This window comes from Desmodus rotundus, chromosome 9 (genome assembly GCF_022682495.2).
Source record: "Desmodus rotundus isolate HL8 chromosome 9, HLdesRot8A.1, whole genome shotgun sequence".
NCBI classification, from domain to species: Eukaryota; Metazoa; Chordata; class Mammalia; order Chiroptera; family Phyllostomidae; genus Desmodus; species Desmodus rotundus.
Genome location: NC_071395.1, coordinates 17,180,278 through 17,205,164, shown reverse-complemented (window position 1 = coordinate 17,205,164; position 24,887 = coordinate 17,180,278). Strand labels below are relative to the sequence as shown.

Sequence of the window (24,887 nt, the reverse complement as noted above, 5' to 3'; positions counted from 1 at the left end):
GGGTACCTTTTATATATTTGAACCTCCAAAAAAACCTAGTAGCTGTGCAGCATGAGCAGAGATGAGGGAGTTGTGGTGTGGGCTTCCTAGATTCTTAACAGGCTCTGCTGCCCTTGATACCAAAGAGCACTCCTTTCTTCTTAGAGCTCACTCAGTTTTGCTCATATTACAGGAGCTGACTCAGTGTTTCTCTCTTCATCTCATCACAAAGCCCTCAAGTTCTTTGTTGACTTCTTTATCTCTTGCATCTTCAAGATACCCTTCAAGTTCTAGTCCTTGAGTCTCCTATCTTGACCATATTCAGCCTCCTGGGTCACCTGCCGCATCTGTGCTTCTGGCCTCTTCATCTCTGTCTGCAGAGCTGAGCAGAGCTCCAAACCTCAAGGGCAGAGCACACAAAGCCAGACACAGCAGGGTTGATAGCATGCTCCAGAGAACACGGTGCTGGGGATCAAAGGAGAACTTCTCAGCTCATCTCAAGTGCAGACCCTCTTTACTAAGGTCTATTTCTCATGTCAGCTCCCTGTGCTAGGGAAAACACTGCTGTGGAATTGTACCTCAAGTGATGCTTTTATTTATTTTCTCTCCCACATCAAAGTCTCTCTGTTACCTTCTGCTTCAAATATAGCTTCTCCACAGGGTCCCCTTCTGTGTACTCAGCCATACATTAACCATCTTTCCCCAAAGCTACTCTCATTAAGTCATCTCCTTGCCAGCAAATTTGGTAGCCTGTTTATTTCAAAGTAACAATAGATGGAAAAGCGCCTAGCACTTTGCCAGACACATGATGCTCAGGAACAACTCACATGAACCTCAGCTTGATTTTTAGAATCCACCAGGAACAGGTTTTCGGTGTTGTGATCCAGCAGATGTAGGTCTGTTTTTGCCATTTCCATGTGGTAACTCTGTGTGTTCACTGCCTCCTTCCCACAGGGGCCCCCAGAGATGGAACCCTCTTTGCTTTCCCTGTAACGGGGGAGACTTCTGACTTTCCTCTCCACAGGCCCAAGGATCTCTAGACATAGGCTAGAAACTGAAGAGCCAGAGGGGAAAACAACTTGTAGACCAGGATGCAGGATATTTATAGAGCATTATATACTACATGACTCGAAACCTGTGAGAAGAGCAAGCAATATTCTAAAAAGCAACTTGCTCCTTTCTGTAGAACAGTGAGAGTAGTTTGTTTGTGTTTCTATTGCTGAGTTAAATCTGGGCCTTTGGGTTGGAAGAGTAGTGAAATTTATGCTGCCCAAAGAATTATACCTTCTCAAACTGCAAGTATCAAGACCTAGCTGGCATACAGAGAGGAAGAACTGGTCCTTTCACTGATTCAACAAATGTCTTCAGCATTATGCTTTGGCCGCAGCCCTGTGCGAGGTCCCTTATGGGGAAAAGCCCTAAGGAAACTCTGTAAAGAAGACTAGACAACTATGCAAATTATGCCAGTAATCACCTCCCTATAAAATATAAAGAGAAAAGTATATGGTGCTAAAAGGACTGAGGAAATAAGAGATTGCATGTGTTTGGAGAGATCCCAGTATCTTCATGGATGTACTGTTGTTTGTACTGGAAAAATAAGACTGTTGACAGGTAGAGCTCAGGAGGAAGTTTTACAGTCAGAATAGCATGAACAAAGAAGGATATAGGGGCCTGTAGGAGGGGAGGGTAGTGAATAGCCTAGTCTGATTAGGACGTATAATATCTTTGCAGGAATAAAATAAGAGAAGTTTGAAGAGGGAGGCAAAGGTCCATACTTGAATGGCCTCAGTTTCTAAGCAAAGGCATTTGGGTCCAGTTTAATAGTCAATGCAAATCTACTGAAGGATTTTGAACAGCTGTGATCTGTACTGGGCTCTATTAAGTTAGACTTCGAGATGATTGCAAGACTTTGCCTATGACTTTGTTAAGATCCTCACCCTTCTTTGTTGAGAATACTGACATAGTAACCTGGCTTTCATCAAAAACTAATTGCCTGGAGGTATTCATGAATAAGCATACAGTTATTGTCTGATACCTCTATTAATGTACCAAACTCTGCTCTGATCACATCCTTACCTAATTTTCTCTCCTATTATACTGTAATATAATACTATATTGTAATATAATACTCTACTGCACTGTAACGTTACAATATAAGTGTGATGGCAGAGACTATAGCTCCCTGGTCAGTATATCCTTGCCAATTAGCACATTGTTGACACATAGTAGGTTCTTCATAACATTTTCCTCATGAAGTGAATGAATAAAAGTGTGCAGGCAGGAACACTACTCAGCATATTACTGGAATGAACCATGTGAGACATGAAGGCTTGAGCTGAGGCTACCACATCGGGAATTGACAAGAAAGACATTGCAAAAACAGGTTAAGTCCTCAAAAATTTTCTCAAAATGATAGTGAAAAAGTGCAATCTTATTTCTCTTTCAGGAGTTACAGGTCACCATAGTAAATTATGATTTAGTCTTATTGGTCTACATATTCACCAAAGACAACATGGATAGTGATACTGCTTATAGGAAATATAGGAAATACATTTTCTTCTCTTTGTACCTGTGCTTAGGTACACATGCATGTGCATAAACACACATACATCATCATCCTTGATTCCTGCTTTTACTACCAAGTAAGAAATAAAATACAAGGATGACAGTGACCAAAAAAAAAAAAAGCAATAGGAACCATAAGAAGTAAGTGGATATCAAGTTTTTCAAAAACAGCTTCTAGTAATGATAACAAAACATGCCACAACCACTGATTGAATCTTATCACCCCCAGAAAAGAGTAAGATTGGGTTATTATCACATTGTAAGGTATTAAAATGTCTAATCATTATATCGTATACCTAAAATTAATATAGTGAATGTAATATTATATACCAACTATACTAAAGAAAAAATAAAATAATAAAATAAAGAAATAAAAAATTTAAAAATACTATAAGAATGACTAAAATCTAAAACACTGACAAGAAAAATGAGCAAAAATGTGAAGCATCAGGAATTCTCATTCATTTCTGGTGGGAATAGAACTGGTACAGCAACTTTGAAAGATAGCCCAGCAGTTTCATACAAAACAAAGAGTCATCCAGCTTTTGCGTATCATCCAGTAATTGCATTCGTTGGTGTTTACCCGAATGAGTCGCAAACTTACCCATACAAAGCCTGTACAGCAGTGTTTATAGCAGCATTCTTCATAAATGCCAAGACTTGAAACCAGCCAAGATGTCCTCCAGCAGGTGAATGGATAACAAACTGTGGTACATCCATACAATGAAATACTATTCAGCAATGAGAGGAAATTAGCTATCAAGCCACAACACAAAAATATATGGAGGAAATTTAAATGTATATGTCTAAGTGAAAGAAGCTAATCAGGAAATGCCATAGGATGGCAACTCTATGTTATTCTGCAAAGGCCGTCTATGGAGACAGTAAAGGATGGAGAGTGTTGGGAGGGGAATGGAGGATGAACGGGACACAATGGATATGTGAAGCAGTGAACTTCTCTCCTGTGATACTATAATGGCAGATACAGGTCACTATGTATGTATTCAAACATATAGAATGTAAGTACAAAGTGAACTCTAATGTAAACTGTGGACTTTAGTTGACAGTAGTGTATCACTATTTGCCCATCACTCTTATCAAATGTAGCACATTAATGAAAAATAATAATAGAGGAAAATGTATGTGGGGGCAGGAAGGGGGTATATGAGGTACTCTATATTTTCAGCTTTTCTATAAACTTGAAACTGCTCTAAAAATAAGTTTATTAATATAAAAAATACAAGAGACAAGTGGAATCAGTTCTACACTATCATATCACATTTTGTTCAAATACTATCTTAAACTGATGATGTATCCAGGTATCAATCTGTACCAATCTTAGTCCAAACAGGAAAACAGAAACCACTGTAAGCTTTTAAGCCAGAGGGAATTTAATACTACGAATTGGTTACACAGGTGAAGTGGGAGGTGAGAAATCAAAGGGGATACAGATTGTGTGGCCACAGCAGGGATTTGCTGTAGCAGGAAGTGGCTTCTCCCTTAGCTGAAAAGACAAAGGAAGACATGTTATGACAGCCTGAGGCAGGGACATAGAGAAGCTGGAACCACAGTATCCTGTACTGACACCCACATAAATTATAACCATGGGAGCAAAAGAAGAAGGGAAACCCCTTTTTCTCCCTTCCACCTACCCTGTAATCTCCTGTGGATGCCTTTTATTAGCTAATAAAATTTCCATGGGAGGCTGAGCAATTCGACAGCACGATCAGCTGCCCCTGGGATACAAGCCAGAGCCGAGGAAAAGAGAGGCAAGGATCTGGGGCAGTCTGGCCCAAGCCGAGCTTGTCATCAGAAAGGAAAAAAATGAAAATAATTACAAGAAAACAAGGATGCTGGTGAGGTGAATTAATCTTGTTTTTAAAAAATACTTTAATCTTGGAAGTACATTAGAAAAAAAAACAAAATAAATATCAACTCCAAAATTCCAAAAGCAGAAGTAGTCCTTTACCAGACATACTGGCGCTTCTGCCCAGCCACACTCACTGTTCCCTGCGCTGTCCCTCTGCGCCCCACCAACACCAGCCCCAGGAAGGGTGGCATGATGACGTGACACCTGAGCCAGTCGGATTCTCTCTCCTGGTAATTGGCAGCTAAAGAGACTATAATGACAAGATATTAGATCTGTAATGACAAGAAAAGGGGAAAAGAGGGAAAAGTGGCTTTCTAGCTCCCAGGGAAAGACATGAGATGCATGCCCTGTTTTCACCCTAGCTCGAGTAGGTTTCTATTTTTGCTAATATCATCTCTAAGATAGTCAGCTATAAAAAACAATATTTCAAAATTTCTAATTGGAGCTCTTTTTCTGATTCTTGTGGTAACATATGTGATACATAAAAGCACATTTTATTATGATTTAGTATTGATTAGACTCAAAATTCTCAGAGTGCCCGCGGTACATATTTGTGCTGGATTCAGAGTAACAGAGCTCGGACACTGGTTGCCATCGAAACAATGAGCTCAGAAGAACAAAATGAGATAAAAGTTAAGGTTGCCACTGTCTCATAACCAACAAAAACATTTTCAAAGCCAGTTGTAAGAGACATTCAAAAACACAGGTGCAAGGAAGATGTCCAGGCTGTAGGAGGAAGCATAAAAGGCATTTTTTAAAATCTACTAAAAATTCCTAAATCAGCCTTTTCCAACATGCCAGGGCCTAAAAAGGGCTGTGTATTTATAGGCTTTATAATAAATATTTATAGCTTTGATGTATAATACATTCTTTCAACAGCAGCTTTTTATTTTCTGTGCTTTTCTATTTTACTTCCCTTAAAATCTTAGTCCCCTTCATCTGCAAAGAAATTCTAGAGTGAGGTGGAATAACTGAGCACTCAGCACCTATCATGTGGTGTCGATAGGGACTTGTACAGAAATACACCTTGGCACCCTGGCCGGCATGGCTCAGTGGGTTGGACGTTGTCCCACAAAGTAAAAGGTCAGCGGTTTGATCCCCGGTCAGGGCACATGCCTGTATTGTGGGTTCAGTCCTTGGTTAGGGCATGTACAAGAGGCAACCTATCAAAGTTTCTCTCTCATTTCTATGTTTCTCTCCCTCTCTTCCCCTCTCTCTAAAAATAAAAAAAATACACCTTGGCATATGCCTAAAGCAGTGTAGGCGTAGGAATTTTAGGCATATTGACTAAATTCCTGGAAGGGTTTTCATTTGATTATATTTTGAGATTGAATATGACCCAACTTATTTGTATATATACTTCCCTTCTCCATAGCTATACAATTATAGGAAGGTCTTTACTTTGTAAAGATTAAATAAAAAGGAAATCATCATTAGAAAGAGAAACGTGGCTTGATATATGATGAAATTTCAGATTTCTGTTGCAGCAAGTGGAATTACATATATTGCAGCAAGATGTGTTATGTTTTGCATTTAAACACCTACACGTGACCAGCTATTAGAACTATTACAACTAGTGAGTGCACCACTGACAAACCACACACACACACACACACACACACACACAGGATGCAGCACCTATATACAAAAACTGTCTGCAGCTATGTTTGAGAATGATAGACTGACCAGGATCAATAGCTTTACATCAGCAGAAGTTATTTTCAATGAATGGTTCTCTTCTGCAATGGTTTCCAAACCTGGCTAACCAGCAGAATTCTACTCAATAGGTATGGGGAGAGCCTGGTTTGGGACTAATGGCTTAGTGTTTCTTCCAGCTGTAGACTAATTAATAACCATTTAATTCAGGCAGTTGTACCAAATCATCAGAATATTGGCTGCTGCAAAAACAAAGCTTAGCATGACTGCGAGTCAAACGAGAGCCCCAACCTCTGTCTGACTACACACATGTTTTGATGTCACATGTCCCCTCTCAAGTGCTGTTTACAAACTACGAAAGCTTATGCTCAGCATGGGAGACTGAGAGACCATCTGGTCGCCCATTTTATAAAGGAAGGAATAAAGGCCCAGGTACTCTTGAAATGAAAAAGTGTTTTGAGTATCAAACTGACCATAGTATATCCTAGAGTTGAACTTTTCAAATATGCACAAACATATTTTCATCTAAAAGCAGGAATGTACTTTATACTGAATGAAAGTTAGCTATAGACTGTTCACCTCTTATGATCCACATGCATTTAACAGGGAAGATCTTTTTATCCCTTCTACAGTGCATAGAGAAAGCCTAAAAGAACACTTGTAAGAGTAAGTACTGTTCTTTTTAAAACTATATTACTTTAATCAATCAAATTGCATGTTTATCACTTTTTTTTAACAGAAGAAAAATACCCAATTGAATTCTTTCTAGAAGACCTTTATAGAGAAGTTTTGGAGTTAAATTCTATTTTTTATACTCTTTGGATTGTATTTTTACATGGAGCTATTTTTGGAATAATATAGTATTCTATACTCTGTCAAATATTTAAATCATCTTTCAGCAGGTATATTTTTAAAAGTCATAATTTCATATACATTATCTCATTTGATCCTCACACACACAAAAAAAAACCTTTGAAATAGGGATTATAGACTAAGAGACTCTCAGAAGTGACTAAATCTTCTAGATCAACATAAGGATCATTTGGGGGGAGAAGGGACATTTAAAATTCAGATTCCTAGGCAATGCCCCCAACTTCTGAATCAGAATCTGTGGACTCAGAGCACAGGAGTCACTAAGATAATCTAATCTTTTTCAAAAGGTGTTCTTTGTCCTTGGGCTCCACAGGGTGTCTCAGAGATGGTTGTAGGAGAAATTTTAATGAGCGTCCCAACTCACCTTTAAATCTTGCACGTGGGAGGTTTCTATTTACAATTTCATGGGATGGAAAAGTGGGGTGTTTAAAAAAAGCCCCTGCATTTTTCAAATGAAGAACCCAGCCCCATAAAGGCCAAAGGTCAAACAACTCATCAAAACAAATCAGGGTTCCGACACTTAGGTGGCTGTCCCAGGGTTTTCGTCATCACACCACAGTGACTCTTCCTGCTACAGAAATGCACTCAGGCCAGAGCCCCTGCTATTGGAGAAGACTTGCAAATACCAGATTCATTTACATAAATCCAAAATCAGCGCTTCAGTGGAGCTTTTTCAAACTATAGTATTATGGTTTTCACATGAACCCCTTGGTTAATCAGCAGGCTGCAGGAACTCCAAAGCATGTAGCCTAGGACTTCACTGCTCCATCCACAGAAGCCCCCTACTTGGGAAGGAGGTTGACCTCTTCTTGCTCTATCTGTCCCCTGGTGCTACTTACCCTGTGGCTCTGGGCCTATGAAGGCACAGAGTGGCAGGGGCAGGACTCTTTTTTTTTTTTTTCAATCTCTTTTATTTATTTCCTACAGCCTGTTTGGAACAACATGGTCCATGAGCCCCAGTCAAAGGTCACAACTGCACCAGGGACAAGCTAACTGTTCAGGGTGCCTCTTCCTAGGGTTTCAAATGGAGGCAACTGAAAATAGTTAGCTAAGATGAGAAAGTCTCAAAGAAAACATCTACCATGAATGGTCAATGGAGGAGCCCTAGGCTTCAAAGATCATCTGATAAGACCCATCTAATATTTCTACCTTTGTACACATGCACTGATCAAACAGAACAAGCATGTGACACTTTCAGTTCCTTGTTCTTCCTTTTTATTTAAAAAACTATATATTTTCTACCCCACTCCACCCACCTCCACTCACCCTCACCCCCACTCCCAATGAAATTGTAAATAGAAACTCGTTGGCTGTGGTGATATGTAGCAACTAGGTATGTTAAGACTCATGCAGTGTGTTTAGAATACAGAAAAATACTGTAATAATATTTAGCTGAGAGATTTATAACAAATACCCCTGGGAATTATCTTAGACCGTTGTGCATGTACTATCTATCACTTTTGACACCATGGAGTAATCTAGTAAGGTCTCCAATAACTATAATTTATGATGATAAGATGGACATGATGATATATATGTATCCATTTGTCACTCCTGATTAAATATGCACGTAAGTACATATTTGTTCTAGAGACATGAAGAACTTGATGTACCTTCCATCAGCTCTTGAAACCAAGGCAGTCATAGCTGGTACTACATGATTTCACTGGTGCCTACCCGAAACCAGGTGCATCGTGGCAGGTGTCACTGCAACCTGTGGGCAGGTGTGTTGTGTTTCCAAAGGATAAGGTTGAGATGAACAGTCACAATGTGCAGGAAGGCCAGAGAGACTGTAATAACCTGGTAACACTGAAGTAAGGAGAAGCTTTAAGTATAAGAATCTGCTAGAAGGTATAAAGGAGCCAAAACAGGCACCCAGAAAGAAGCTAAGACTCCATGAATGAGATCAAGAAAGAGCAGTTCAGAGCTCTTCCTTCTCAGTGGGTTCCCTCTTCTAGTTCCAGACCACATGTATCCTTCCAACAGTCCCCCCACTGCTTGGGTTGTTACAGCAGTTCTCAATCAAATAACAAATGCCTAACTAAATATTCACAGGAAGGGAGGGAGGGAGGGAGGGAGGAAGGAAGGAAGAAAAGAAGAGAGGGAGGGAAGGAAGGGACAAGAAATACTAATTTGTGTTTTATTTCAGAAAGAGCCTTAAATTTGAAAACTACTGACTTTATAGTGTTCAAATAATCTACCTAAATATAAGCTTGTATTATATGTTTGTGTATGTATTCGTGATGGTTTTAAAAAAAAATGGTGCTAGATGAAACAAAAACAGGGGCCATGATGTTTATTGGTATTTTCAATTTTTCAAAATTACCTCTGGGCTTCGACCATGAATTTTTCAAGCATGGATAATTTAAATCTAAAACAGATTATTTCAGAAGGCTTTGAACAATGGAAAGAAATGGCTTATAATGAAAATTACTTTCTCCTTCTAACACAACATTGTATTGTAATACAGAATTCTTACATACTCAAATGTAGATTTATTTTTACCATAGATTTTAGCAGTCTCAGCATACAGTTTTTTTTTCTTTTTTAATTGAGAACTTTTATGTTTTTCCTTAGAGACAGCATCTTGCAGCTCCTCTTCGGCATATCAGAATTGCCAGCATCACTATTCCCTGCCCCAAGCACTGTGATACCACAACCGTGGGTCCGATGACCCAGATGGCTACTAAGTGACTAATGGGCAGGGAACGTATACCCAGCATGGATACGCTAGACAGAAGATTGAGTTGCACTTCGGGCAGGACAGAGCAGGATGGCAAGAGACTTTATCATGTGACTCAGGACAGTGTACAAGTTAAAAATTATGAATTGTTTGTTTCTGGAATTTAGGACCATAGTTGACAGCAGGTAACTGAAGCCTCAGAAAGCAAAGCCTTGGATGAGGGGGGACTGCTATATATACATACAAGGGAATATTGTTCAGCCTTGAAACAACATGGAGGATTCCTGAAGATATTATGCTAACTGAACTAAGCCAGTTACAAAAAAAAAAACACTGTAGGATCACATTTATATGAGATATCTAGAGCAGCAAAATTCATAGAGACAAAAAGTAAAATGGTAGTTGCCAGGGGCTGGGAGAAAGGAAAAAATGGTAAGTTACAAAGTTTCAGTTTTGCAGGATGGAAAGAGTCCTGGAGACGGACAGTGGTGATGGTTCCCGTATAACTGTGCTTAATACTACTGCTCTGTGCACTTAAAAATGGTTGAGCTAGCAAAGTCATGCTAGATGTGTTTTACCACAATGAAAATGTTTTAATTAGAAAACCAAAAATACCAGATGAACTAATAAATAATTCAGCACAGTTACAAAATAAACATCAGTGTATAAAAGAGAAAAGTACTATGCCTCAAAATTAACTACAAAATAAAGTAGAAAATAAGAAAATGTAATAGCAACAAAAACAATAAGTATGTAGAAATTATCCTAATAAAAGATGAAAATGATATTTATAGAGAAAACATTTAGACTCTCTAAAGTATAAGAAATGATCAGAACTAAATAAATACAAAATACAATGTAATATTATAAATATATTAAACCCAAAAATAATTTTCTTGAATTTAATGCAATGCTAATAAAGATGCCAGTAGGAACATTTTTGTAAAATTGACAAACTGTTTAAACATTAGATGGACAAGTAAAGGTCCATAAATAGTTATCAATTTTTATTTTGTTTTGCAGTTTTATAAATTCTTCCCACAATGAAAATATTGTTACTATTTTTTCTGATTATATAAATAAATCCTGCTCACTGTAAAAAATTAAAACAATATACAAAAGTGTAAAGAAGTTATCTTAAATTTCAGGACCCTGCAATAACTACCTTTACCACTCTGTACCACCCATTGTTGCTTTACTGATGCAAATACACACTCACATAATGCCGTATGGGTAAGATCATACCATACATTCTCTTCTTATCATTTGTGTCTTTTCTCTGTCATCCTCAATTTCAAGTAGTCATGCTAACATTCTTTTTTCCACAATCATATATTGTATACACATATGTTGTCCTAATTCATTCTTGTGGCTATAAAATATTATGTAGCATTTGAATTATAATTAAGTTGTATTCATTCAGTCATATTTTTTACTATTACTTTTTGGTGAGTATAAACAGTGCTTCAATAAAGGTCCTTGTTAAGTCATAGATTTATTCAAATTTGTACTTCTTATGGTCAAGATTTATACTTTTATTTTCATAATAGTGAGATCTCTGGGAATAGAAGTATTGAGTAGAAGAGAATATGTATATTTAATTTCTATGGATATTGCTATATTCCTTTCCCAAAATGCTATACACATTAACATTTTACCACCAATATGTATCATGCTATTCTTTTCTCTTTATCCCTATTCAATGTGTATGACGTTATATTTCATTATTTCTTTTGAATTCATGCATCTTTTGCATTTGCTAACTATTTAAATTTGTTCTTTACTGAATTGTCTTTTCATTTCTGTGTTCACTTTTAATTAAGTTGTACATCTTTGGATAATATAGAAATTAATACTTTGTCAGAATTACAAATGTGTTTTCCTTGTTTCATCATTGCCTATTGATTTTTATGGAACGTTCTGTCATATGGGAATTTTAAATTTTCACATAGTTATTTATGTCACCCATTTGGTTGCCTCTGGATCTCCATTTGCCAGGAAGATCTTAGTTATCTGCCTATTGGGCTTTTATTCTCATAGATATTCAGCAAAGCCTTATTTATAATTATTCCTAAGCCCTTATTTATCTGGAATTATTTTAATAGAGTATATTTTTATTCTTTATGAACAGCTAGTTGGCCATTAGGTCAATTTTGAAAGAAAAAAAACCCACAAAGGAGAGATACCAAACCTTTCAGATTTTAAGGCACGACACAAGCTACAATAATTGAAAACAGTGTATAGATAGAAAGACAGTTCAATGGAACAAAACAGTGTTCAAAATAGGTCAATATTTATGTGAGTTACTATATTATAAAGTTGACACTCAACTGAAAAAGCTGAAAGATGGTATATGGTCTTGAAAAAACTTAGTTTGGGTGGAGAAAGGCAAAGTGAAAAGCAAAGGTTTATTTCAAGTGGATTAAAACCTTGAATGTTAAAGTTAAAATGAAAGGAAATAGAATAAAATATAGAGACGTATCTTGGTGATCAGGGGGAAAATATGTATGTGTGCATATATATATATGCATGTAGTATGTGTGTATGTTTATAGAAAGTTGGAAAATACCAAGTTTTGAAGAAAATATAGACAAATAAAACCTTTTGTGCAGAACTGATGAAGTAACTGGTAAGATCTTTCTGGAAGGCAATTTGTACTTAGTGAAAGTATGAATTTTCATAACTTAATCTCACTATAATAGGACTATCCCAGAGAAATTCTTGAAAGACCTACAAAAATCATGCACAAGCAAGCAATTTGCTAGTGTTTGTGGGATTTGGAGCTGCTTTATGCACTTATCACTAGAGGAATAAATACATTAATAGTGATAAAATTCTATAAAGCATTTAAGAAGAATATACTAGAGATACATGGGCAATGGAGATAGCCCTTAAAAGCATGAAGTTGCGCAAAAACCTTGAAGAAAAAAACAGAATGAGATCAGTAGCATAATACCAGTCACCAACTGTTTAATGTATATATATATATATATTTACAGGTATCTCCCGCTTTTTGAAAATTTGCTTTAAACCACTTCACTTTTCCAAAAGTACCTGTTTTCGTCAGCTGAAAGAAATCCTAAGAAGATGTTCACATTTATGAGAAAAGACAAAGAGCGAAAATAGCGTTCAGCATTTGTTTTGCAGTGAGCCATTATAGAGACAGCACACTTGGTAAGTGAAACCATTTGTATTTATCATATCATTCCTGCTTCCACTCTATGTTAGTGTTATTGTAGGTTTTGTGTGTTACTTGGTATAGGTTGGTAGGTTATTTTAGGGGCCTGGGGACACTCTAAAATTTCTTCCACATAAGTTAATGGAAATTGCTTCTTCACTTTATGCCATTTTGGCTTATGAAAGGTTTCATGGGAAGGCGCTACTCTTGGATAGTGGGTGAAACCTGTGTATGTTATAAATATGTGCATTATATACACACAGATCAGAAATACCTACATATTTTACATATACAGAAACATGTATTGAAAGAGAACGGTTGTCTAGGGGGTGGTAAAAGTGGAGATTAGATACAAGTAGAAAATAGAGTAAAACAAAAAAGGCATCTTGCTTAGAAGAATGCGATCGTGTACTATACACTGAGATGCATAGTTAATTCAATTAGGTAACTTAAATAGACAACGAAAACAAAAATAAATGAAAATAAAAGACCTAATACATCCCCTCATTTTTCCACTTTGGAAACCGAGGTCCCTATCCATGTCATATAGCTAATTAGTGGCTGCAGCAAGGCAAACCCAGATAGACAAACCACTTAATCCCCTTACACACTTTACATGAGCTTTTAGCAATGTATATATAAATATAGTATAACATTTTCAGGGAGTACAATATGCTATAAAATGTACCTATTACATTTAAAGAAACCAACTTTACTATGTTTTTGGGGGGACTGCCAATCCCAGGAACCTCTTCATAACCATCACCACTAGCAAGATGAGCACCTGACCGGAACTAATCTAATTAAACCCTCACCCGAGGAATTGGATCTTGAGCAGAAGATAGAAACCAGTGTGGGTGATTGCCCCAGCCACAGCAGAGGTCCCTGAATTTTCACTCTCTAGATGGGAGCCTGTGTTTCCTGTCTTTTTCAAAGTCTGCTAGTTCAGCTCTTTCTTGGATGGTATGGGTTGCCTGATTTCCCCCCAAAATATTTTTATTGATTAAATTAGTTTGTATTGTTTTATGTTAGCCTGCCAAAAAGTAATACACTAATTACAATAAATTTTACACATTCAATAAACAGATATTTTTTACGGTGCTTTGGTATATTGATGGATCGTGGAGGAGGTTGACCTCATGGCCCATGTTTCCATGAAAGCATGATTTTTTTAAATGATGGAGGAGCCTCTCATTCTGTAGCCATCAGAGGAATTCAAATCCATTCCACTGGTCAGTCATTCCAAAGGGGCCATGTCAGTATTTTAATGTTCGGAGACACACTCAGCATCCTGAATGTTAGGAGTCCTAGCACCATGTGGATATCAACCCCTCTGATAATGTTCTTTCTTTGCTCTCTCCTTCACTACCACCTCTCCTCTCCCAACTCCTCCTCATTGGGAGGAAAATATAAATCACAATAGACAGTCTGGTGATGGTATGTAGACAGGGGGTGCAATATTTATTGGATGGCTCTGTATTTTCTCAGGAATTTTTTAATGTAATCTCTTTCTTTCACTATTGAATCAATATCCTGTGGAATCTGCTATAGAATTGATAAAGAAGTGAATGTATATATTAAGTAAATGCTTCTTATAGCTACATAGAACATAAATCAATAACAGCTCCAATGCATATGCTGCTTATTTTTCATGAAACTCAAAATATTTCACAGATTTTCTTATGCAGTCCATGACACCCCTGTAAGGTAGGCAGATAACCTTTGGTATGCAGCACCTTTTCCTTAGATGTCTAGAACACTCGGCACACTTTCTTCTTCCTGCCCCTTAAATTTATGTTAGGCAGTGAGAAGACAAGGACTAGACTCCCTGCTTTACAGGGATGGAAATGGATGCTCAAAAGAACGATTTGTCTGCTGTCAAATTGTAAGTTTGCCTCAGTAGATATGGTGGTACCTAGAGTAGGTTCCATGAAAATCACCACAAGGAGATGAGAAATAAGATGCTTAGATCAAAAGGAATGAAGAGGGAGGAGGAATGAAGGAAAAGAAGGGTGATCTCAGCCCAGCTTCTCACCTGCCCTCCCATCTGAGTTCTCCCACCACAGGTTCAGAGACCAGGGTAGCTGCTATCATTTCTAACCTCGCTGTCCCTCTGTTACGAAAGTCAAATGTCAACAAAGACAGCAGTGCAAGGTCGGGGGGGAGGGGTGCTTCTGTCCATTTTCGTGACTCTGTGCATTCTCTGGCAGTCATGTCACCTCTGACTCTCATCTCCTCAGTGTTCAGATGGTGTTTATTTCACATGTAAAATTTTCATCTGAAATCTGTGATTTCTGACTGGAATTTGGGAAGAAAAGGACAAAAATGGTGAGCATAAACAGGGGCAAGTTCCTTTCGGTGTGTGGCCCATTTCTCTGGGTTAAAGTGATGGGATATCAAGGGCAAATGAGTTGAGAACCCGAAATACGTTTTTCTGTTCTCTTAAATGACAAGAGGTTTCAAGTTCAATGAATCGCCCAGGTGTAGTGCACCACTCATCAGAGATACCTGGAAGCGTTTTCTCTCTGTATGTCCTCTCCTTCACAAATACCTTATTTCGCACCTACATTTTGGGCAATAAGAAGGACATGAGTTTCAGTGTCTTTTAAAGTCATTTCACTAACATTTGAGGGTGAGGCAAAATAGTTATAAAAACAAAACCTCATTGCTTCAAGTAAGTGATTGAACTACTTCACAGAGCAAGCTGGCAAAATCCTCTTGGAAGCTAAGTGAAGGTCATGTCTCCAGGAGAAGTCGGTCCATTTTACCTCTTTCTCCTCCCTTCTCTTCATGCTGGGTAAATATAGAAAGGAATGAGGGTGGGGGAAGGGAAGAATGCCAGAGGGACAAAGCTATTGTGCAATTGCTCTGAAAGGAAAATCAGCCCTGATTGCAGGTCTGTTTTGTGCAGGGGAAGGCAGGAGAAGCTGAGCCTGCCTTTCCACACTGGAAATGCCCAGTCTCCAGTATGGTTTGCCTGTTGACCATGGCTTGTCAATGCATGAGTGAAATATCTGAAACCAGGATGCCCTCAGTCGAAGCAACAAATACTAGCTATTATGTTAAGATAACTGTTGTGATCCTTTCTTTCATCAAAAATGAGGATTTTCAGGGGACACTGGAGCTCAGAATATCACTCCTGTCATAAAAACATAAGCCAACACATCCTTTAAACTACTTATCTTAATCTTGCCAACAGTTACCCCAAACCATGAAGAAACCTTTGTGCCAACTTCCTTCTCATACTCTTAATAAAGGGGAACTAATGATTTGGAGAGGACTTTTGAATTAATATATGACCAAATGCATTTATATGGCTTCTTTATCTTTGCACTAACAAGTATCTTAGCGAGCCAAAGGCAAGAGAAGGGACCTCCCATAACAAAAGCAAAACAAACTCTGTGTGGATCTGGAAAAACTCTTTTGAATGAGAAACATAGTTGCTTGTCAAATGTAATATAGATGTCATTTTGGTGACTCACTACTACAGAAACACGTCATGTAGAATAGTTTGTGTTAGAACAGGAAGCCTCTCTAAATAAAAATGGAGCAATAAAGAGCATTTCCTCCTAGCTGGCTGGCTTGTCTCTAAATGCATTTCTACTTGGTTTTTGTATATAGAGAAAAGAGGACATTTTTAACTTAGCAACCAAGCAACAAATGTGCTATTAGTAGTTAATAAAACCCCATTTGTGTGGAGTTTTGGGTCAGAAATTCAACCGAAATTAGAGAAATTTGGAAACTGTACCATTTTTGAGGAAACTAGGTTTCGACTATCTAAAGCATACTGTGGTCGCTGCACTCAGATCTCTTCAGGTCCCTTCCACCAGTTCTGTGCCGCCCACTCATCCCACACTCACGCCTTCTGATTTCTGTGGCCAGAGCCCCAGAATCTCCTCGGAGCCTTGCCCTTGGGCTCTTGGAAGCTGTGCCTTACCTACTACTTGCAGTAGAAGGAAGTTCTGAAAATGTATGCCCCTTCCTGTCCTCTCTTCCCCCACCATCACCACAACTATTTTCAGCAACTGACAAGCTGACATGGGACTAGACAGCCCAGTTGTTTGCGTAGGGCATGACACTCAGAGGTGGACTACTACTGCAGAGCTTCTCTTTGGGTTCAGGCTGAGGCTAAGAAGGACACCACCTAAAATCCCCCCTTTGCTTGACCTGGTATGTCCCTACCCAGCTTCCCACTCCCTTGGCAGCTTCTACCAGAAGTATCTCCTTAATAAATCACTTGACCACAAATGCTCTTCTCTCAGCCTGATTCTGGAGAAACTAAGTAGCTCAAAACAATAATAAAACAACACCATCTACAACTCCTCAAATTTGTAGTTATAAGCATATGTGTATATTTTTTACAGTGATTCAACTTATAATTTTATTTAACTTTATGATGGTGTGAATACATGTTCAACAGAAACCACACTTCAAATTTTCAGTTTTGATCTTCTAGGCTGGTAATATGGAGTATGACAGTCTTTTGTGACACTGGGCAGTGGCAGTGAGATGATTTTGCCTCACTGTAGACTAAGTGTTCTGAGCACTTTTAAGGTAGGCTAGCCTAAACTATGATGTTCAGTATGTTAGGTGTAGAAAATGTGTCTTTGACTTGATATTTTCAACTTATGATGGGTTCATCAGGACATAACCACATCATAAGTAGAGGAGTAATCTGTACGTAATGCTCAAACACAGAATTTTCTCTGAATTAGTTTATATTAACCAACTAAAATTCCACAGCCTATTAATTACCTTCGTAAACCTCTCCTTCAAAGAGAATATAAAACTAAACATCATCCTACTGAATATGAAAATCAAATTGAAACAAAGAGTACAAAATATCTTCTAGTCAAGATGGAGATGTAGTAAACCCACTTCGCCTCCTTGCGCAACCACAGAAAGAATTACAGCTAGATCTCAAAACAAATAACACCCTGCAATGTCAGAAAATCAACCTTTATGGAATTCTGACAACCAAGGATTTAAAGAAGCCACATTCATCCAGATGGGTAGGAGGGGTGGAGACGCAGAGACAGGCAGAGAGGCATGGAGACAAGGTATGGCCAGAGAGATGGCAGTGGCAGAATGGGCAGTCCCACATTCATGTGTGGTGGATAAAAATCAGGAGGCAGACCTTGAGAGCAAGTGATCCTAGCCCCAGGCCAGACCACACAGCCCAGGGTTCCAGCACTGGGAAAATAAATCCCCGTAATGGCTGGCTATAAAAGTGAGTAGGGGTTGGGGAGGTGGAAAAACTGCCAGATGTTCAGGAAAGGGCCTGCACAGACTTAGAACATATGCAGACCAACCACCTCTGGGATTCAGCACCCGGGCAATAGCTGGAAGGACACCAGGTACACAGGGCCAATGCTAGGCAAACCTCCAGAAGCCAGGCAACAGCACTGTCCCCTCTCCGAGCCCTCCCCCACACAGAGCCACAAAGCAGTGCAGTGGGTTGCTCCACCCTGGTGATTACCTGAGGCTCTGCCCCATAGAATTTACAGGTGCCTTTTCTATAATAGGCCACAATACTGAGACAGGGAGTCAAAGCACCTCTACTTAATACACAGAAACAAACACAGGGAGGCTGCTGAATTGAGGAGACAAAGAAATATGTCCCAAATAGAAGAACAGAGCAAAACCCTAGAAAAAGAACTAAATGAAATGGAGATAACCAATCTATCACATTCAGGGTTCAAAACACTGGTGATCAGGATGCTCAAAGAACTCACTGAGGATGGCAACAAAATAAAAAAGACCCAGGAAGAAGTGAAGGTTGCACCAAGCAAAAAAAAAAAAAAAAAAAATCTACAGGGAAGCTACAGTGGAGGGGATGATGCCAGGATTCAAATTAATGATTTGGAACATAAGAAAGAAATAAACATTAAACCAGAACAGCAGGAAGAAAAAAGAATAAAAAATAAATAAAAAACAAGGATAGTATAAGGATCCTCTGGGACATCTCCAGACATACCAACATCCAAATCATAGGGATGTCAGAAGAAGAGGAAGAGCAAGAAATTGAAAACTTGTTTGAAAAAAACAGTGAAAGAAAACTCCCCTTGTTTGGTGAAGGAAATAGATATAAAAGTCCAGGAAGCACAGAGAGTCCCAAACAAGTTGGACCCAAAGAGGACCACACCAAGACACATCATAATTAAAATGCCAAAGGTTAAAGATAAAAAGAGAATCTTAAAAGTGGCAAGGAAAAAGCAGATGGTTACCTACAAAAGAGTTCCCATAAGACTATCAACTGATTTCTCAAAAAAAAAAAAAAAATCTTTGCAGGCAAGAAGGGACTAGCAAGAACTATTCAAAGTGATGAAAAGCAAGGACCTGCAACCTAGATTACTGTATCCAGCAAAGCTATCAATTAGAATGGAAGGGCAGATGAAGTACTTCTCAGACAAGGTAAAGCTAAAGGAGTTCATCATCACCAAGCCATTATTACATGAAATGTTAAAGGGACTTATTTAAGAAAAAGAATAAGATCAAAACAATGAACATTAAAATGGCAATATATTCACAACTATCAACAACTAAATCTAAAAAAACAAACTATGCAAACAACCAGAATAGGAACAGAATCATAGATATGGAGATCATTTGGAAGGTTATCAGATGGGAACGGGAATGAGAATGGGTAAAATGGTACAGCAATTAAGAAGCATACTGAGTAGGTACAAAATAGACAGGGGGAGGTTAAGAATAGTATAGGAAATGTCGAAGCCAAAGAAGAACTTGTATGTGTGACCCATGGACATGTACTAAAGGGAGGGGAGGATTCCTGGAAGGAATGGGGATACCAGGCAGAGTGGGGGCAAAGGGGGATATAGTGGGACAACTATAATAGCATAATCAATAAAATATATTTTTTAAAAGTATAAAATAGTGGAGATTTAAAAATAATATTTAGGTTTGTGACAGTTTTGAAAATTCTTTAATGAAAATATATGTCAAATTCCTTTCAAGTGATGTATTTTTTAAATGATCTATAAAGTATTTCTTAGGACCCTTGAAAGAGATTTGGCTACTTTCAAATTAATATAGCAATTGATCAGCTAATAGGATTTAATTTTGATAGAGGACAAACTATGAAAATGTCAGAAAGTCATGATAAATCAGGAGCAATTTAAAAATGAGTAGTAAATGTTTTTTGATCCACTTCCAACTCATTAACATCTTTCTGAATGCAACCTAAATCCTTGCCTCAGAACCTTAATAGCCTTTAAGGGAAAATTGAATTAACTTTTGAATTTTACTTGTAAAGGTCAAAAGAAACATACTGTTGATGACATAGGAAATTAAGGATGTGCTAATTCATCGTCCATTGTTTAGTGCATAATATATTATTTAAAATGAGGAGGGAAAACCCTTATGAAACAGACTAATGCTAAATTTTTAACTAGAAAAATGTGATTATGTTTTTAGATTAGTTTTTTCTTCATTTTCTGAAAACCAGAGAAATATTCATATATAACATGGGTTACATTTTGAGTATCAAGCAATGCCATATATAAGCAAGAGTAAATTGAAGAACAGAAGCTATATGTGTCTTTCAAGGTGAATCCAAAATATACCTCTACTTAATCATTTCACAAGTATTTATCAAGGACCCAGTGTGGGCCAGGTACACATATGGTCCCTGCCCTCATGGGCCTTAGCCTAGAAGTGTTTATTCTCAGGTTCTTATCCTTCTTGACATCTTTGCAGTATTTAGCATTTTTGACCAATCTACTCCTCTTGAAATTATTTTTTCTCTAAAGCCCACAGAGAAGAGAATCTAAAACTCTTAAAATACTTTCCCCTCACTTTAATATCCTCATAGCCCACTGTTAATTGTAGCAGAAAATGCAAATTTCTAAATATGGCACATAATGCTCTTCCAATCTCATCTCAATCTGCCTTTTAAGATTTATCTCCATCCATCCCTACCACACACCCAGCAATTGTCAAGCCTCTGTGTTTTGTCCAGGCAGCTGTCTGCCTGCAACGCATTTCTCCATCACTTCATATCTGACTCATCCATACAACTGAGAGCTCCTTAAAAATAGGTGCTAGCTCTTCTTCATTTTTGTACCTTCAGAGCACAGTCATGTGCTTGCACTCTCATGGATGCCCCACTGATGTTAAATTCAAAGTCCTTTGCAGCGTGGTTCTCACTTTCCTTTTATGTCTTTTGCTTAGTCTTTCCCCTAGTTCAGCCAGTTTTCTAGTCACATAAACTGTCCAACATGACTGGACATATCATGCTCTTTCGTGTTTAAGTCTCTTTTAAAATTCTATTCATACTCCAGAAACCTTCCCCAAAAGGAAAGATGCCATTCCATAACTTCCTAAGTGCTTGTCTACACATCCCACGATCAACATAGAGTGTGTTCTTCCCTAGGGAAAAGGGAGAGAAAGTGGAGGTTGTGAGCCTTCCAGATTTAGCAGTGAGTCATGCCATCAGCCAATCAAGTAGAGAGAAGGGCATCACAGTTGAGGTTAGAAGGGAAAAAAGGCTCCGTCTCGGGCTCAGGAAGGCGACAGAGGAGAGGTGAAAAGGAATCCCATTGAACAGCTTTGTTCACACAAGTCATTATGGTGGGGTCAGATCAAGGAATATAAAGAGGACGCTCTTAGAGAAAAGCGCTTCAGCTGTGATACCATCATAGGTAAAAGCCATAAAATGAATGAACTATCAGTAAACTGGGCATTGTAGGGGCCATTCCTACACAGCACATTTTAGAATCACAGTTATATTTGGCTTCTGTTATTTAGTTGTTTAGGTAAGATCTTGTGTCTAGGGAGAATCTTATTACTCAGAGACTCTTTCCTCAAAAATACTACTAATAAGGAATGAATTCCAACAGTTTAATTCTGAAGAGACTTACGTTTTTAAGCTAATTCATTTATTTATTCTGTTTACCATACACCATCTGTGGGGCACTGTCCTAGGTGCTGGAGGATACAACAGTGAAATAAGCAGACAGAAATATCTGCCATCAGATATTTGACAATAATTTGAGATTCAAATGCAAATAAATCAATGTCCCAAAGTGTTTCCTTTTTTATAAAGTGGCAATCCTGGACTCTTTTTATCTCAGGGAGCATTTATAAATAAGTAGGATTAAGGATGCCACAGATAGCTGCAATATTATGTATCTTTAAAGAGAAAAATATGGATTCACAGATTGATCAATAATTTGTTCTTTTAAAGGAATAACAGGCAGATGTGACTTGTACTACTTTTATTTTACCTTATAGTTTTCCTTTTGGCTTACACATGTTTGAACCACTTAAAGCTATTGTGTGAAGCACAAAGATAAAAGACAGAGTGGGTGTGACAAATGTGAAGTATGTACCATGCTAAGCACAGCTTTTTCCTGCTACTGCACAAATTCACTCCTGTTTGAACAAAGAGCTGAAACTTGTCTTTGAATGAGTTTTATAGTATATAAGTAACTTCTACCTCATCAAATAGGTTCCAAATATTGTCCACTGGCTATGTATCAGGAGACTGCTCTAAGTCTACTGAGAGTTCTTAGTTCAGGAAATAAAAACATGATACACAGGTTCCTCCTGAAGCCTTGAGGAAGTTATTTACCACACAATTAAAGGAAACATACAATACTCCAGAGGGGAAAAAATGCCAAGATGTCAAAATCTCCCTAAAATACAACCTTATGGACAAAGCCCAGCTATGCTGAGTGGATTAAAGGAGTATTTTAGTACGACTCCAGCTTCTAATAGATGTTTTTCTATACAGTAGGTAACTTAAGCCTGTGAAATAAGGTATTCAACAAAAGAATTTTATTTATAAGATAATAAAAGTAATAAAAATATAATCAAAAGGCTGTTTAATCTATAAATGGAAACATAATTTAATAAAGATTGATTAGCTATACTAATCTGAGATATCAGATTATAATGTGAGAATCTGAGATAATTTCATGTAGAATGAAATTTACCTTTCTGATAATTTGGGGTGAAAGATCTTCTAGGTCAATGTTGTTATACTTTAATGTTCATAGGAATCCCCTGGGGATCTTATTAAATGCAGATTCTGATGCAGTAGCTCTGGGATGGAGCCCAGAGAGTCAGTATTGTTCCTTGTTGATACTTACGCCACCAGTGGGCAAGCATACTTTGAGTAGCAAGGATCTGAGTCAATTCTCATAAACCTGGTTGCAAGGAAATGATAAACCAACCAAAAACACACTTTCACAATGTCTTTGGGAGGAAATGACTACCTACAAACAAGTCTTTGGTGGCATTAAAACAGTTGTGGTAGGAGTTGCTCTTGGTAATGTGTTGCTAACAGCTCATTGGAGTTCGTTCACATTGCAAAAACAATGAAAACAAAGATTTTCCTTCAAAAGACTGTACTTACCAAGTTTTCATTCTAGTTTCATTCATTTGTAGCACCTTCATTTTAGTTAATGAACATGTGGGATATGGACACCTAAAAGCAAAAAAGAATCATATCATTATCCATCTTTAATTCTTCTTGAGTTCCTTCTGTCATCAGGTTTGAGATCTCCCCCATTTACTTACTTCCTTGGTTACTCAAGAAAAACAAACAAACAAACAAACCAAAACACTGAGAGCAGGTCGTAAAGAGACTAATTGTGAACAGATCCTAAGATGTGACTCCCCCATTCCACCTCCATCCTTGATAAGATAAATAACAGACAAGATTTTCTTAAAGGTAAATGTTATTGTATAATAATCACTATAAATAATAATGCATTAAAAGCTTGAAAGTAGCATTTATTTGTCACTACCATGGCTGGTCATTAGCTGAGTTTGTCCAAAAAGGAGGCAGGGAGGGGCAGAGAAGGAGGGAGTGCCCAGCACTAAAGCACAGCTTACACTCTATCTCTTGGGGATAACTAGGCCAGGGACCAGGATTGGTCTGTTTCCCTTGGGGAGCCCATCTTCACAGAGTGGGAGCTAAGTTGAATACCAGATGAAGAGAGTCAGGTCAGCAGTCAAAAGAAACCTACAGGGCATAAGAGTTTGAGAAATTCGAGTAAAGATGAAAATGGGGGTGGGAAGAAACTCATGGAGATTGAAATTGAGAAGGCAAAGAGAGTCTAGTCTTAAGAAAGCTGTAAATATGGATGTACTTCAGGACATGCTTTTTATGTGGTTTTAGTGAGATTCCCAGGGCTCAGGAAGAACATGAAGAGAAAATTCCCAGACCTAATACTTTAGGAGGCTTTTATCCCCAGCCTAGGGACTACCAAGACTTCACCAGGTATATAAACCCACTTCCAACTGGCAGGTATGGACGTTTGCTTGCCTGTGTGGAGGGGCGGAATAGTGAATCTCCAGCCTCCCCCAGCTCTCTGTTTCCCCTGGCTCTTGTTCAAGCCCTAGCTCTGCTGGGAAGGACACAGGAAAACATGTAAGTGTAGATCACGCAGAACAGATGGTAACTCCTTTAATTTGTGTTAAGTCACATGTTCTAACACCTGAGACCATTATCACATTTGGAAGGATGGAGTCTATCTCAAATAAATGAAAGCGGAAGTGTTTTGAGGCTATTGAGGAGTTTCCTTGAGTCATGTTCTCCTGGCAACTGGACCTTCCAAGGATTCTGTGCAGATGAGAAAAGAAGGTATTGCTTTCAGCCTGTACTTATGTTGCATAAGTCACACTGTCATTGACCCCTCCCATCTTTAGTAAGGGGCATTCTAGACTGATGTTCCTTAAAGAGAAGGGAAAAAAAGAATAAATTGCCTCAGCCCTTAGCAAGTGAGAGCCGGTGGGTGTTCCTGTAAGTTACTCAGTCTTTTTTTCTCATCAGTTCTTACTTGTCAGTAGAAGTCCATTTCTACTCACCCTCCACCTTAAGAACTATACAGAGGCCATGCAGAGTTCTCAAGAGGAATGCTGCAAAAAGCAATGAGAACTTTATTTCCTGGGGCTTTTCCCAAGTAGAGGGGCGAAGACGGGGATGTTCTCCTTTGTCCTCTGCCCATCTCACTTCTTAGTCCTCCTCCCCCAATACCACTCCCTCCCGTGATATAACATTCCACCTCTATCTTGATTGCCAGAACACATCCGCGCTGTGGGAACAGTTCGGTCTG

At 38.3% G+C, this 24,887-nt stretch overlaps 1 long non-coding RNA gene across 1 annotated transcript in view; it reads right to left on the bottom strand.

Annotated features, from left to right (window-relative positions):
* Positions 1–3,075: 3,075 nt before the first annotated feature.
* Positions 3,076–24,887, bottom strand: part of LOC128779283 (uncharacterized) — a 133,318-nt gene continuing 111,506 nt past the window's right edge. The window contains exons 2-3 of the long non-coding RNA XR_008425181.1: positions 23,183–23,254; positions 3,076–3,249 (exon numbers count right to left, since the gene is read on the bottom strand). This is a non-coding gene — a long non-coding RNA (uncharacterized lncRNA). The remainder of the gene's footprint in view (positions 3,250–23,182; positions 23,255–24,887) is intronic.